The sequence below is a fragment of the Hibiscus syriacus genome, unplaced genomic scaffold (assembly GCF_006381635.1).
Source record: "Hibiscus syriacus cultivar Baekdansim isolate YM2019G1 unplaced genomic scaffold, ASM638163v2 tig00004810_pilon, whole genome shotgun sequence".
Taxonomy (NCBI): domain Eukaryota; kingdom Viridiplantae; phylum Streptophyta; class Magnoliopsida; order Malvales; family Malvaceae; genus Hibiscus; species Hibiscus syriacus.
This window is the reverse complement of record NW_024062033.1, coordinates 177,347-190,448: the sequence shown is the minus strand read 5'-3', so window position 1 is coordinate 190,448 and position 13,102 is coordinate 177,347.

Here is a 13,102-nt window from a genome sequence, read left to right as displayed (position 1 = left end):
CTTGTTATTTCTTCGGTTTTGTGGAATTATTGCTGCTAAATTGGTCTGTTATGTTTGTTTTCGTACAGGTCCTTACTTTCTAGAATTAGTGACAAAACGGGCGAATTCTGTATTTTTTTTATTTGGTCACGACTGGAGACATGGGCATGACTCTTACCACGATGTGGTGTGACGTGGCAGATTCTAGAAGGTCTAGTTAGCGGCGGTTTATAGAAGACTTCATCCGCACGCCTTCTAGAAGATTGACGAGCAGAGTTGCATTAGGAGACTAGTTTAAGTTTGAATTTAAATTAAAAATAATTATCTTTTAGGATTATTTTATTTATTTTCTTTGTTTATCTATTAGGCTTTGAGAGGCTATAAATACCCACTTGGGGTAAGCCTAAACTCATCACTCAAATTACATTCTTCTTTTCTCTCTAGTTTTATTAAAGTTTTCTCTTTTTTACCATTTTTCTTTTATTTTAAGTTTTGTTTTCAAAATGCTAAGTATGACTTTTGTCATGCTTAGCTAAACTTTTCAAAAGTCGAGAGTTGTCGCGATGATTCAATTCCAACGGAAGAATTGAATCGGTCCTTAATATCTTCGGAATATCTCTCTCAATCTCTGCGCTTATTTTTAAAAATCAAAACAGTTTTCAAAATCAAATATTGACTTTGGTCAAGAGGTTGTTGCGATTAAACGTGTGGGAGGAAGATTCAGCTTATAGAAAGCAATTCGACTTCCTGGGAACACACTTGGCAAGATAGCTTCACCAAGAGGGAATTGAGATCGGAATTGACGGTTATCGAAGCAACAATCCGAGTCGGTCGCCATGAACTTAAACAGTAATTGATCTACGACAATTGATGTTGATAGAATCAATTCCCGAAGCGGAATCAAAGATTGCCTTGGGTATTCGATATACAAGATAGAGTCATAGGGATAGCCCTTGTAGATAAAGTAACCGACGTGAATCCGAAAAGAAAATCTTATTCGATGATCTAAAGGAAATTGAATCAAAGAGAAGCTTGAGGCGATTTTTATCGTATTTATTCACAATCTTCATCATCTTATTTTTACTTTAATTGCTTTAATTTATTTAATCGTTTTTACTATTTAAATCTCATATTGCAAACCCCCCATTTTACTATTTTTCGCCTGGTTAAAAACCATTCAAACATAAATTTGTGATTTTCTAAGTCTCTGAGGATTCGACCCTTATTTCTCTATACTACGTATTTCCTTATTTATTAATTGAGAAAAAGGAATTTATTTTGACACTGAAACGACAGTTGTCAGTTATCACATTGATTTTTATGCTTTGCGATAACACAATGACTAGGATTAAAGTCAAAGTTCCTTGGATTCTTTCCTCTTATTGTGAATGTGGCCGTTTTGGTCATTCGGGTAAATTTTGTCCTCAGGGGGTTAAAACTGTTCAAGCTTGGAGAGTAAAGGAGACTGTTAAATCTGATCGCCCCATCAATAGTACTGAGGTGGAAAAGGTGGATGGTTTAGATATTGACAATGGTGATGTGGCTTGTGATTATATAAATCAGCTGGTAATAGTAATGTGTTTGCAATTCTGACAATCAGTCTTATGCTGCTTACTCTACTGTAGTGGAAGAGACTTGCAGTGTGACTGACAAGGATATCATTGGTAAGGAAAAGGCCTCGAATATTTACAGCTACTCAAGCAAATGTGGTTTGCAATTCTGAAAATCAGTCTTGTTCTGCTTACTCTACTTGAGTGGAAGGGATTTGCAGTGTGACTGACAATGATAACATTAGTAAGAAGAGGGCCCCAGATATATTACAGCCTACTCAAGCAACTTTTACAATAGCTACCAGCCATGGTAGTAATCCTCAACTGAAAAGAGGTAGAGGTAGACCTGCTAAGGAGAGGAGTAAAGCTGCATTGGGCGGGTCAAGGAATAAATTTGAGGTGTTAATTCCATTAACCCTGAAAACTTACTGGTGGATTCGGAAGGAAGCAGAGAATTGCTTCCCTTGGTGTTGAGAAAATTGTTCAAGACATGAAACTTAAGAAAAAAGAACACGTTGGTAAAGTAAAAAAATTGGAAGAAAGTGGTGGTGTTTCTTCCTCAACCCCTATTTTATGCTAATTTGCTTCTAGAACATAAGGGGATTTAATAACCCCCTTAAGCAAAGCAAAGTTTTACGCTAGGCTACTAGTTATCAGATTGGTATCTTGAGCCTTTTAGAAACAAGAGTGAAAGAGGATAAAGCTGAGATTATTTTGAAGCAAAGTTTTGGTGATTGGGACTCATGTTGTTAATGGTCGTATTTGGGTCCTTTGGCTGAAAAGTTTAAGTTATATTGCCTGCTCAGTTTTTTTATCAATGTATTTCTATTAAAGAAGATTTTGGGGGTAAGGTTCTTTATATTTCGCTATATATGGTTCGAATGATGGTGCTCTTCGAAGACAACTATGGAACCAACTCAGGTTAATGAGAATACTGTGGGTAGTGATCCTTGGTTGTTAGGAGAGGATTTTAATGTCATTCTCAATCCTGAGGAAAGTTCAGCCCCTTTCAGTGCTAGCTTGATGACTGACATATCTGAGTTCCAGAATTGTGTTGAGGAGCTGGGACTTTCTGACCACACTCTCATAGGTCCCTTGTTCATATGGTCTAACAAACAATAGGACAGCTTCCTGGCCCGCAAACTTGATCGAGTCCTTACTAACTCTGGCTGGTTTGGATCTTTTGTAACTCAGAGGTTGAATTTCTGGCTCCAGGTAACTCAGATCACTGTCCTACCTTTGTTTGGTTACACAAGCCTGTTCTTGCTGCTAGGCCAAAACCCTTCAAAATTTCAATTTTTGGGCCTTGCACCCTCGGTTTTTGCAAATTATGGAAGAGTCTTGGCAGGCCCCAACGGAAGGTAATCCAACTCAATTTATTTTTAAAGCTTAAAGACTGAAATGTTGTCTTAAAGATCTTAATAAAACACATTTCAATGACATTTCGGGCCGGGTTAAACAAAAATGTGAGAGCTGTCGAAAATCCAGTTGGCAAACTTGGGTTCTGATATTGTTGGTATTTGTGCTAATGTGGAATATGAAGTTTAAAAAGAGCTGAGAATCCTTGAGGAAGCTGAATTGCTCTTCTATAAGCAGAAGGCAAAGGCCAACTGGATTAAGGAGGGGATCAGGGCACTCATTTCTTTCACTACATGATTGCCAGCAAGAGAAAGAGTAATACCATCAGAGTGCTCTTTGATCAGAATGGCAGTAGGTTGGACTCTTTTGAAGACATGTCTAATGAGGTGATCAACTCTTTAAAAATTGGCTTGGGAAGATTGATCTTAATATCAAGGGTTGCAATGTTAGTACCATGAGGGACCTACTTGGTTATTCCTTGCCTATGGGGCTGCTGACTCCTTGTGTAGAGCATTTTCTGATGAGGAGATTAAGGAGGCTATCTGGGGTCAAGGGAATGATAAATCCCCTGGACCAGATGGATACAATCCTTATTTTTTTTCAAGAAAGCTTGGTCAATTATTGGTGAGGACTTCAAGGCTACCATCAAGTACTGTTTTGAAGCTTCTTTTATTCTACCATCTTTTAATGCAACTGTTATTGTCCTTGTTCCTAAGATTCATAATCCAAGTACAGTCAAGGACTTCAGGCCCATCTCATGATGCTCTTTGATCTATAAGATAGTGATAGAATTTTAGTTAATCGATTGTCTGTTGTTTTTCCTGGAATGATAACTAATATCAGACTGCATTTGTCAAAGGGAGAAGCATAGTAGATAATACCCTCCTTGATCAGGAGATAGTTAGGGGGTATGCTAGGAAAAATAATTCCCCTAAGTGTGCACTAAAAATCAATCTTCAAAAGGCCTTCGATTCACTTAACTGGGAGTTTTTAGAGTCATTCTCTGTGCCTTGGGGTTGCCTGATAAATTCATAGGCTGGATTTGTGCTTGTTTCACCAATCCTTGCTTTTCTATTATGTTTAATGGGAGCCTTGTAGGCTATTTTAAGGGGGTTAGAGGTGTTAGACAAGGGGACCTTCTCTCACCCTACCTCTTTGTCCTAGCTATGAGTGTATTATCCAAACTACTGAATATAACTGCTTTGAGGGGAATTTTTCAATTCCATCCTAAGAGTAGGAAGATAAATCTAACCTATCTTTGTTTTGCTAACGATATCCTCTTATTCTGTAAGGGCACTATAGATTTTGTAATGGGTGTTCAATCTGTCTTAAATACCTTTTACTTGCTATCGGGGTTGAAGCTTAATGCTAGCAAGTGTGAAATGTTTACTGCTGGTGTCCCTGCTAATCTGTGTGCTTTCATTCAAGAGGTTACTGGCTTTAAATTAGGTGTTCTCCCAGTGAGATACCTTGGAGTTCCTTTGGTGACAAGGAAGATTTCAACAAGGACTGTCAATGCCTGATCGATAAGATTAAGGCCAAATTGAACTCATGGGCTAATAGACACCTAAGCTTTGCTGGCAGGCTGCAGCTCATTCGTTTATCCTGTTTAGTATGGCCAACTTCTGGTGCAGCAGATGATCCTCCCTCAAGCTATAATTAAGAGAGTTGAGCAGTTTTGCTCTCGTTTCTTTTGGAAATGGGTTGACTTGTCTGCAAATGGTGTTGCTCGAGTTAGTTGGAGATAAATTTGTTTGATGAAGTCTAAAGGGGGCCTGGGTATTTTTTATATAGGGGCTGGAATAAAGCCTGTATGGTGCTTCTAATTAAAAAGCTATTGGCCAACAAAGGCTCCATGTGGGTGGCATGGATTCACGCGTATGTGATTGAAAATCTGGACTTCTGGCATATGAGTATCCCCCAAAATGCCAGCTGGTGCTTCAGAAGAATTCTCAAACTGAGGCATGATGTCTCACATTTATTTGTTGGCCCTGGTTGCGACCTTAGGTGTATATGGGAGGACTTACATATAAAGGGGCCTAAGGTTGCTTGGCACAAGTTGGTTTAGTTCCCAGGTCGTATCCCTAAACATAATACCATTTTATGGATGGCCATTCTAGATAGGCTTTCCACTCGGACAAGACTTATGTGAATGGGGTTGAATATAGATAATGAAAATTGCTTATTTTGTGACACTGAGTCTTGCAACCATCTATTTTTTTGGATGGTTTTACAAGGGATTTATAGGGCAATGTTTTGTCTTTGTGTGAGATCAAACGCTACGTGAGTACATGGGATAGAGAGCTGGCATGGGCTTCTCAACTCCTCAAGGGTAAGACTTTTATTGTACAATTGTTGAAACTGGCACTTGCTGGCCATGTGTACAGAATCTGGAGGGAGAGAAATAACAGATTATTTGGGGATAGAGCCATACTGGTGGGCGATGTGTTGAATGCATCCGTGATTTTATTAGTATTCGTCTTAGTGTCTGGTCTATTAGCAGAGCAAACCAGAAGAACGCTACCCTCTGTGTCAGCTAGGGTATTTGAGCTAGTGTTCTGTTTTATCCTACTTTCTGTTGATTTTAGTTGTGTTATTTGTTGTTTATGTAACGCTCTGTTTCTTGTAGCAGGTTCTTCTGCTTTCTTCGGTAATGAAATGGAATTATAAAAAAATAAAGGTTATTTATGAACACGACATAAAAAAATATGTTGGTTGCAAAAATAACAATAATAAATTATAACAAATGAATAAATTAACTATAAGTATATTAAAGATTAAATTAAAATAGTAGAAATTAGACAAGTAAAAGAAAAAAAGAAATCATGTAAAAAGATATTAAATTAAAGGATGATGCTTCTACGCTCGACGAGCATGGATGAGCACAGTTAATGATGAACACCATCAAATTAATTTACAAAACGTTAAATTATAAAGTACTACATGTATAATTATAAATTAGTTAAAAATCTAAATGTAATTTAATTAAAATATAATATTTATAAAATATTAGTTTTTTAGGGTAAATTATACCATTGACCACCTAACTATTTTCCCTTTTTACTTTAACCACTGCTTTTTAATTTTGTCAATCGGGCCATCTAACTATTTAAATCTTGTCAATCAAGCCATCTGCCATTAAATATTAACGGAGGAGATAACGTGACAATTAATAAAATTTATATAATTACACATTTAGTCCTTATTACTTACACATTCAATATATTAATTTGGTCCTAACATGAAATAATTGAATAGTATGAAAATATAAAATGTATATAAACAAATATTATAATTGATTAATAAATGAATATGTTTTATTTATACTTCAAATCACATTTAATGCAAAATTAAAATAAAAGTGAATTTAATATGTTATAATGGAAATGTATCATTTTACATATTTTAAACTAATAATTTTCTTCATTATTTTAATTTTATTGGAATGAAATGTATCATATCTTATATATTAAAATATTATAACATCGATCGGATTCTAATCTTATTTAACAACTTTATATTAAAATAGACTAATTCAATAAAATCAAGTTTCTCCTAAATTTTCTTCAAATATATAGTGAATAAATAATAAAATATAAAATTCTTACTCTAACCGGGGTATAAACAAGTCAATGCATAAGCTAAAATGCTTACTGCAATAAGCCATCAACTATTAGAAAAATTCTAAGTCAACGGAGCTCTTCGTTATATTTTAATTATAATATATTAAAATTATTCTTATTTTTCATTAAAATGATTTAAAATATAAATAAAATGCATTCACGTATTAACCAGTTATAATATTTGTGTGTGCATATATTTATATATATATATATATCATATTATCGTATATTCAGTTATTCTATGTTGGAATTCTTATTAAGTTATTTTCCTTTTTTTTATTGCCATTAACTATATATATTATGTCGTGATAGATTTGTCATTTGAATGGTGCAGCCCAGTGGTTGGGGCGTTTGCTACCTCTCTTCACGTCTTTGGTTCAAACCCACTGATAGTGGTTATTGATTCAACTTATTTTCTATTCATTCAATTGGTGACACGTGACACCATTTGATTGTATGAAAAAATATTAAATTAAATAAAAATATTAAGAAAAAAATTCAATCATATAGTGACACATGTCACCATCTGATTGAGGATTAAATTTATTGAATTAATTAAAAGTTAGGACCAAATTAATAGAATGTGTAAGTAATGAGTACTAAATGTGTAATTATACCAATTTTATTAACTGCCACGTCGTCTCCTCCATTAATATCTAACATCAGTTGGCTTGATTGACAAGATTTAAATAGTTAGGTGACCCGATTAACAAAATTGAAAATCGGTGGTTAAAGTAAAAAGAGTAAAAAGAGTAAATAGTTAGGTGGTCAATGATATAGTTTACTCTAAGAACTAATATTTTATAAATATTGTATTTTAATTAAATTAAATTTAGATTTTTAATTAATTTATACTTATACCTTTAGTATTTTACAATTTAATGTTTTATAAATTAATTTAATGATTTTCATCGTTAACGGTGCATATACACACTCGACGAGCGTCGTAAAATTTTTTTAAGTTAAATTACATAGAAAAGGAAATAAAATGTAATTAACCCAAAATAATAAAACGGGACAAATCCTGACTAGTTCGAATTGAAGGTGCAGGTCAGATACAAGTTTGCATATAATTCTTCCTTTTTCTCCTCTTTTGTACTTCCTTTTCATTTAAACGAAACACACTGTTAATACGACTAATTAAAACACATTATCAATTAATTTGTTCTTATTAAATAAATATTAAACAACTCAAAAATTATTTAATGATTTATTCATTTTAAAATTTAAATTTTATTGTAATTAGATTGATTAGTCCTTGAGTTTTCAATATAGTCAATTAAATGTTTAGTAATTAAACAAATATTTTTATTTTATTTTAATACCTAAACTTTATTTTTATTTTTTAATATAACAATACTGACACGACATGAAATGTTAATTTTTTTTAATTCTCCAGATCTTCTTTGTCGTTCCGTGAATTGAACTTGGGCCTATTGCATAAGATGCAAGGCATTAAACCATTGATCTATACTGATTATTTATGCTAATTTTACCATATTTTGTATTTAACTTATATAATTGTATCATCACAAAATCAATATTTTCTGATAAATACAACATTCGAATATGAGACACTTTAAATTAATGATCAAAAGCTTAACAACTCAGCTATACTGCAAATCTAATTTTATTATACTGAACTTAATACTTACTTATATCATTATTAAATGAAAAAAATAAAATTTTCATTTATTTGGAAATAAAAAAAATAAAAAATAATTATTCATATATTTTTATAAAATGTATATTAAATCATTTTAAAAATTATATTTATAATACTTTAAAATAGTTATTTAATTTTTAAAAACTTATCATTTATTTATTTGAAATAATATTATTTTTAAATAATATATTTATTTTTTATTAATTTAAAACTTAAGGTAATCTACACATTTAGTACCTAACTATCACTTTGGTTCCGAATAATATTATTTAAATTTAAATAAATTAATTACAAATAATATTATTTCAAGTAAATAAATAATATAATTTTCTAAATTATTAAATATATATATATATATTTTAAAATAATATACTTTTCTTACAATGATTTAATATAAATTTTATAAATTCATATAAATTATTTAATTATTTTTTATTTTTAAATAAAGTGAAAAAACAATCTTTTAATTTAGTAATGATATAAGTAAGTATTAAGTTAATATAATAAAAAGATATTCACACTATAATTGAGTGGTTAAACTTTTGGTCATTAATTTAAAGTGTCTCATATTTAAATCTTATAATCATCGGAATTTTTAATTTGTGATATTGTTATATAAGTTAAATACAAAATGTGGTGAAATTAATTCAAAATACTAGCTTAGCTCAATGGTTGAGTGTGTTGCATATCATTCAAGAGTCCAAATTTCAATTCATGCGGGGGAAAGAATGATTTAGATACTAATTGATTGAATAAAATTAGTTAAAAATGTTGATGGAGAAAGAGAAAGGTGACGTGGAAATTAAAAAAAAATAATGACGGTGTACCAAATTGAAACTTAAACTAAACATTAGACATGATTTAGAGAGAAAAATTATGTACTAAAACGAAACAAAAGTGATATTTTAGATACTAAATGTGTAATTTATCCATTTAATATTTACTTAATAAAAAATAATTTAATTAATAATGTGTTTTGGTGTGTGACGTTCACCGTAGAATTTTTCCAGCATTGACATTATAAAACGTTAAAAATTATCTATTCCAAGAGAACAAATTCTCTTTGGAACCATTTGAAAATGGAAGTTATGAAATATAATCCCTTTTTCTCACCTAGAAAGAACCCTAATTAACCCAAATAAGGTGTGCCATATGTGCGGTTGTCTCCAACTAAGTTGAAAGAAAACTCCAATCCAAAAATTTAGTAACAATCCTGTGGATTAGATTTCCATTTTTATCTAATTAACTGTATCTAAAAAAACAAGAATCGCAATCAATACCTTTCAATGATATATGACTCATTATTGACTCTTAGTTGAAGAATTTATCGAATAATCTCACTAATATTGTTCTCTTTGAGTGAATTCAAGTTTGAGCAGCTGTGTTGCAGGATCTATGTACATTACCAATTAATTAAAAATCTGGATAAATATTACATTATAATCATTTAAATTATTAAAAAAACTCTTTAGTTGAATTCACAACCACTAAAACATCATGCATGCATGTTTTGTTACAAAATAACAATAATAATAACAAAGGGTAAAAAGAGTCGGTAATCTGCACGAAAGTGGGTGTTTAACTTTATCTACTGCTGTTATAATATTATAATGGTTGGTCAGCTAATGTTAATTGGTATCGCCTTGCTTACTTCATAGATTTACTCCATTGGCCATATTAGCTTAAGTTTGAGACTGATCTTTGCCTAAAACCAAAACTGTGGACAAGTCTTGGCGGGTGAACTGTGAGCCTTCACACTGTTTTTCTTCTGGTTTTTAGGCTAAGTACCTTCATCGTCTTCTTCTCTTCTTTGTTTCATATGTTGATAGATTTTTAAAGATTTGAGCTCTCTCTGGGTCTCATTCAGAAACAAAATCTCAGGTCAGCTTTTAGAGGCTTTAATGCGTTTATTTTACTTGCTGTGTTTATGTTTCAAAGTTCATTGAAAACAGCTGTTTTAATGAATGTTTTGCCATTGAATTAGTATTATTTTGTTAAATCAGGTTTTACTTGTGTTTCAATATGGGGAAGGAATTTCATGAACAAGCTGCTGATGATGTTGAATTCGAGAGTTATGATCATGACGGTACAGATTGCATGGGGGACATATTTGACTACCATCAATGGTATAATGTCAAAAAGATTTTCCGACACAGAAAGTACAACAGAGGAAGCCATGGCAGATGTAAGTAAAACCTCAGCTTGTCTCATCCTTTAATACTATGCATCGATATTTTTATTATTTGTCTCATCCTTTATATATATACACACGCACGCGCGCTTATATGCATTAATTTATCGATTGCAGGCTGTGTAAATCCACGAACTATTTCCATGGAGCGTGTCATTGAAACCCAAGGATTATTACGTGCTGAGGCTGATCACTTGCAAGTAAGTTGACATAACAGCTGTAGCTGTTCTATCGTGCAATGGAATTGTTTTCCTTAATTTGGATGCAACAGAATATCAATGGGGTTATATCTAATTTTACTTGGTTCCACAGAAAACAATAAAAACAGGCTCAACCACTGACAAAAGCTCAAATAAAGCTTCCACAAAGGCGTCGACTAATAAAGAGAAGCATAAGCAATGGATTCCGGGCTTTTCTGCAACACCAAAGCTACATCATTTTGAATATTCAGGTTTCGATTTCGGTTGGATTAATCCAATTATTCTCATCAGTAAGAGAGATCACGTCTCCTATTCAAGCTCGACTTCGTCTCGGGCTGACACTCTAGGGAGTAAAAAGCAGGATATTCATGACAGAATGAATTTTAGCCAGCATGCGAAGAAGCTCGGTAAGCAAGGCCTGGATGATTTGGAGTTATTCAAGGTAAACAAAGATCTATTAGTAGATATTTTTCAAGATCCGGGAGTTGGTGTTTCACATCATTTGGCCAGAAAACAAACTTCCGAGGCAGTAAAATTAATGAGATCCGGGTCATTTCCTGTACGCGGTTCGCCCTGTACTTGGTATCTTCAATTTAGTACCCTTGAGCATAAGCAGAAGGAAGTTTGGTCATTCAGACAAGGAGAAAAATCAGTTGCTGGTACTCAATCGTCCCAGGGATCTGATTCTCAAAGGTGGAATCGCTTAGTTATGAATAGACTCAGATTTTAAGCAGAAAATTAAGCAGACCCTCAAGCAAATTTCCATAAAAGATGTCAATAACAAATGTCGAAATGAAGATGGCACTGATAATGAAACCTGCAATGGTGGACTCAATAGGATGAGAAGAACAAAGTCGATAAACGAGTCACTAAATCGATATACGAAATTGTTTGAGCATGATGTAAGCAAAGAGGCTGATTTGTATCACTCCAAGAGCTTGAAATTAAGCAAAGAAGGTCAGGTTCCATCAAGGGAGCTTCATGGTCTGAAGATTTTCAGAAGTATTTCATCTCTATCTGATAATGATTCCTTCCGCTCCCTCCTACATGCGGTGTCTTGTGATGGTCCTTCTTTCGAGGTTCCGATTGGGAGTATCCTAAACTATGATGAAAACAAGGAAAACGATGAACATAATGAACCAAAAATAATCACTATTCATGAAGGTATAGATAAGTTTGAACTAGTAGAAGCTGTTATGGAAGCTGAATTGCAGGAGAAAATGAGAGAAGGAATCAGCCATGATTCGAGTTCAACTAATTTATTGATAGATATAAATGGTGAACACATTGCTAAACCGAGTGACTTAATGGAGAAAATGGGCCCTCGCCAAGAACAAGAGAGTGCTTTTGGAGACAATCCAAGCAAAGATCTCACTCGAAAAACTTCAGAAGGTAAAGTTTTCTACTTTTTCAATATGAATATATTACTTGTTCTGGTGTATCAAAGTTGTTTTAGCTAAAAAAATTTTACCAGGTCCAGCATTGAATCATCAAAACCTTCCTGAATGTGAAGTAGAGACATTTACTTTCTCAAAAGAAAAGGCCACCATGTTGTTTGAATATGATAAAGAGGATGATCCCAGTTACAATTATGTCATAAATATTCTGGAGCTATCAGGTTTCCTACAAAACAAATGCCTCCATTCATGGTACTCACCAGACCAACCATTGAACCCTTCGTTGTTCAAGGAATTGGAGACATTGTTGCACCCAAGACTTGAATGCTCCTCCATTGATGAATCCGGAACCAACTGTGATAATGATCAGAGGCTGGTTTTCGATCTAGTTAATGAAGCACTCGTTGAGATCAGTGAAAAAACAGCTATTTATTTCACCAAGCCCTTAAGCTGTCGCATTGGTTTAATGTTTAATGGAAACATTGTTCTCCGAGAGGTGTGGAGAAAAGTTAGTAGGAACCTGGCCTTCCAACTGAAACATGATCAATCGTTGGATGATATCGTGGATCGGGATATGGAGAAAGATGCTTGGATGATCTTTCAATCCCAAGCCGAATCTGTGGCTCTTGAGCTGGAAGATTTGGTTTTCGATGAGCTTTTAGATGGACTTTTTTGTTTGTAGATCTCTTACAATTGTCTTTTTCTGTTGTATATGAATCTATGTCATAATAATAAACAAGATTGCATAATGCCAAGACGGATTGATTTAGTTGCTTATTCGAAGTCTCATAATAGGAATCTCACATGATCGGCTCATGCTTATGGTCATAACCATTGCACTTGCCACTTAAAACTATCAAACCATAACACTCTAACCCCAGATTTCCGATGTCCGCAATTTACAAGTACAACTCAAAAGCATTACTTTCATACTCCATGGCAATAACCAGCTCCAGGTGCCATAAGTCCTAAATGATCAAGCCAAGGATGGCAACGTATATTGTCGATGATTATCAGAAACAATAAACGGCTTCAAAGAGATATAATTACGGGGCATCAAGTGTTTTACCTATTCCTAGCTAGAGAGCAACGCACTGAAACCAAAGAAGGGAACTGAAAGAATAGCGGATTGGCTTT